The sequence below is a fragment of the Cyprinodon variegatus genome, unplaced genomic scaffold (assembly GCF_000732505.1).
Source record: "Cyprinodon variegatus isolate N-32 unplaced genomic scaffold, C_variegatus-1.0 Scaffold70, whole genome shotgun sequence".
In the NCBI taxonomy this organism is placed as follows: domain Eukaryota; kingdom Metazoa; phylum Chordata; class Actinopteri; order Cyprinodontiformes; family Cyprinodontidae; genus Cyprinodon; species Cyprinodon variegatus.
In genome coordinates this window covers 507,375-511,467 of record NW_015150523.1, presented here as the reverse complement: position 1 = coordinate 511,467, position 4,093 = coordinate 507,375, and the positions used below count along the sequence as shown (strand labels likewise).

The 4,093-nt window shown below is 38.7% G+C and overlaps 1 protein-coding gene across 3 annotated transcripts in view; it reads left to right on the top strand.

Moving 5' to 3' along the window:
• The first annotated feature begins 475 nt into the window (after positions 1-475).
• The window catches only part of st7 (suppression of tumorigenicity 7), a 59,873-nt gene continuing 56,255 nt past the window's right edge, over positions 476-4,093 (top strand). The window contains exon 1 of one of the 3 annotated variants that reach the window (XM_015372254.1): positions 476-612. The gene's annotated coding sequence lies outside the window, so the exon portion shown is untranslated. Of the gene's footprint in view, positions 613-654; positions 736-4,093 lie in introns of those variants that run through there. The other 2 variants (XM_015372256.1, XM_015372255.1) reach the window with 2 other exon arrangements.

Here is a 4,093-nt window from a genome sequence, read left to right as displayed (position 1 = left end):
AGCCAGAAATAAATAGCAGAAATAAAGGAAGAAATAAAGAGGGTAAAAAAATACAAATGAAGAATAAAACAGACAAAAATATTATATCATGCATATAAATAAATAAATACTTAGTAAAATAAGTAATAAAGTTGAACATTATAACATTATAGTCTAATAAATAAATAAAGTAATTATTATAAAGGAGAATAAATAAAAAAGCTTATTAAAAGAATTGTTTCACTGTATAATTTAAATTCTACCTACATTTATTTGTTTTTTTGTATTTTGGGGGAAAATTAATTGTATGCTTATTTATTTATTGAGCATTAATTTATTTCTGTATTTTTTATTTTTATTTTTTTTTATATGTCAGAGTTGGTCCATACTCCAAACTTAACACCGTGTTATTAAGTAAAAAAAAAAAAAAAACAACCCAGCGGTGAAACAGCGACACCTCGAGGCGGCGGGCGCTACAGCCGCCTGTCTGCTAACTGTTAGCTTCCGTTAGCAGAGCCGCTCACCCAACAGACAGACACGTAGACACACAGTTTACACATGTGGAGGTTACGCTGGAAGCAATGCTAGCTCCGGATAAGGAGTCCACCGCTTTTCCCACTCCAACCAACTAAGGTTAGCTCTCATTCCTGGTCTCATGTTGGAGCTTTTCTCTTTTCCTTCGCTTGTTTCGCATTATTGGAAGTCTTCACGCTTTCCCAACAGCAGCCAAGTTATGTTAGCCGCTAGCTTTGCCGGGTAAGGAAAGGGGTTTCCTCTTAGACAGGTAAAAAAGTTAGATGTTTTTATTGTAAGGCTGGTGAAATGTGAAGTAGATGGGGAAGTTTGCAGTTTTCTCTCTCTTTGCTTTCAGAAAGCTGCAGAGCTGATGGTGCCAGCAGGGAAGCTCTCTTTGTGTCAAAAGTTTGCCCACCTGCCTGGTTCCTCTTTTTTTAAACAAAGGAAGTCAGTTTAAGGAGAGCATTGGCCAGGAAGCAGACTTGGGGTTTATTTAGATAGAAATAATAATAATCCAACTTTTAATTGTAATTCAGAAGAACCAATGGGTTCTGGATCTAGTCCTGGTCTGGTCTCCCTGAAGCAGGGGCAGAGCTAGATGGGGGGCCAGGGGTGGCCATGGCCACACATCAAATGTCGCTTGCGTCTGGTCGCGAACCAGTTTTCCTGGTATCCTTCTGCAATGTCAATCTGGAATTTCTAGGGACGCACAGCAGTTTCCCAGCAAAGCGCAAGGGGGATCCTATTCGAGAATTCGTACTTCGGTGGATGGTCACCAAAACTTCGGCGGCACTGGTGGGAGTGTTTATTTTTCAAAACATGTCTGAGGCAAAGTACAAGGATATTCCAGGATCTTCAGAGACAGATTTGACAGTTGCAGAGCCTCTGGGGGGGGGGGCGTGGTCACGCACAGAGACAGATTTGATGGTTGCAGAGCCTCTGAGTGGGGGGCGTGGTCACGCACAGAGACAGATTTGATGGTTGCAGAGGCTCTGAGTGGGGGGCGTGGTCACGCACAGAGACAGATTTGATGGTTGCAGAGCCTTTTTCACACATTAACAAATATTTGACAACAAAAACACTGTGGTTAATTATGCACATTAATATACTAACATTAAAGATGATAAGTACAGAATTTCTGCTCTTTTCAGAACTAAATTTTGTTATATAGGGTAAAGGGGTCTTCAGTTAATCATAGATAAATAACTATTTTAATAAAAACTTGGTAAATAAACATTTTTTTTATTTGGATATTAGTACTTGTAAAAATGTTCAGCAAAATGAGTAATGACAATGGAAAAGATGTTCGCCCCAGAAATCAAACCTGAAAGAACTTTATCCACTATGGCTTATACCTAGGAAGGATGGATGTTTAAATATATGTGTTTATTTGTTAGGAAAGGTTGGAGGAAAGTATAGTTTGACTTTATTTGGAAAATATGAATGTTGTGGTTGTTAATTTTCCTGTTGGATCAGTATAGATTGACCCTAAGGTTCTGGTGCCGACCCGCTTTCGGCCACCCATCAGTGTACATTGGTTACTGCCTGGCCACCCTTATAAAAATGTTCTGCCTACGCCTCTGCCCTGAAGCCCAAGCAGCCCAGTTCTGCTCCAAGCTGGTTTAGAACCTGCAACCAGACTGACATCCTGAGGAGCTGATAGAAAGAGGTGTGCAGGCTACTGACTCACATTTCCAGCCTTTTTCTTATCATCATTACACTGTCACAAGTACAGAGCAACGAAATTCACTCTCTAAATTTAACCCATCCCATCGGGGAGCAGTGGGCTGCTGCCAATCAGGGATTAAGGGTCTTGCTCAGGGACCCAGAGTGGCAGTCTGTGAGAGTGGGGCTCAAACTCAGAACCTGAGGATTCCGAGCTCTATGCCCTAACCACTAGGCCGCCACTAAGGAGAGGAAGCTGCTTCATGATCAAACCTGAAGAACCCAAGCAGAATTTGTCTCTATTATTTATTTATTTCTTTTAAAGCCTTCAAAATCAGGCCTGATGATGTAGCTCACACTTTGCCACATTCAGGCGTAGGTCTCCACATTTCTATGGCACACATATAAGGGTTAGGATAATTATCATTGAAGATGTGCTTATTACACCTTGGTATTGGCTGCCTTTTGCATGCCAGAACTGATGTTTTAATCTAATTCAGACAGTTCCTCTGTCTGGATATACAGTTATAATCTTCATTTTGTATGTGGCAAAGATTTGGAAATGGAATGAGAGCGGTGTCCTATTTTGATAAAGCTGGAGCCATGGATGCATACTCACCTGCTAACGTGTGTGATGTAATGATGTAATGATGTGGCAGATTGGAGATGCATAAAATGCCTTTTTTAACTGTTAATCAGGGCCACTTCCTGAGAGGTGAGCAGCTGCCTTCTGTATATTCTAAGCAATTTCTGTAATCTGGGTAGGATTATAATCTCTATCAGAATCTGTTGTCATGTCTCCTGGTTATTTAATACATATAAGTTATGAAGTGTTATTTAAAGAGTTTGTCCCGAGTGATCTCTTTTCAGGGAAAAGAGCCGGAAAGATAGAGCATACACAGAGCCTACACAGAGCCTATCTTTAACATAAGAAACATTAATAAACCATAAAATAATGTTTTATTTAAATGGTTTATTTGTTCTGGTTTAGAATAATATAACAAATATGTCTGTTTTTTACTAACATGATAGAAATGATGACTGTTATTCACACAGCACAGGTTGGAATCAGGCAGGGTGACTGCTTATTTTTAAAGGCGCTCTGCTGAGTTTCACTAAATCGTCACAATTAGGGTTTTCACTATACTACAGTATTGATCCCAAAGAAGATATTCGATTTATAACTTTCCAGTACTATGGGGGGAAAAAAAATCACAAAACATTTTTTCATCAGCATGAAAAGACTTAGACTCAACTTTCTTTATCCCTTGAGATTACTCCTTCAGGGAAAATCTGCTTCCAGTAGCTTATATAGAGTACAAAGTGTTAAAGCAAGATGCCATTAAAGATAAAAATATGACAGACGATATAAAAAGAGTGTGTATAGTACAAAAAGCATGTAAAGAAAAAGGTTGTGTGTCCTGGAATATGTTTCTCTTATATATATATATATAAATATCTGCACAGTAGAGAGCTGCAGTAAAACTAGATAGTAGTTATTGCACTTGCAGTGCAGAACTGTACTGACCATATAAATAAGTGAAAATTAAACAGACTACCGGTACACAGTCGTTGACTTGGATTATTGCACTGCAAAAGCTCACATTGTCTTACATTTTAAACCAAAGATGCTTTCTCAACAGGATCAAAGGTGATAGTTCAGATAAATGCAGATTTAATAAACCAAACATAAGACCAGTTGACAAATTTTTAAGGTTTTCTGTTGTGTAGTTCTTTTAATTTGAGAAATATCCAAAAATCGATAGTGTTTGAGTGTCAATACTCTGGATCAGGGGTCTTAAACGGTTTCCAGGCCAAGGACCCCTAAACTGTAGGCTAGATGGAGCAGGGACCCCCTAATTATATATATATATATTGTATGAAATTGTGTTATATCAAACTAGTCCTGTAGTCACTCTATTATAGATGGAGC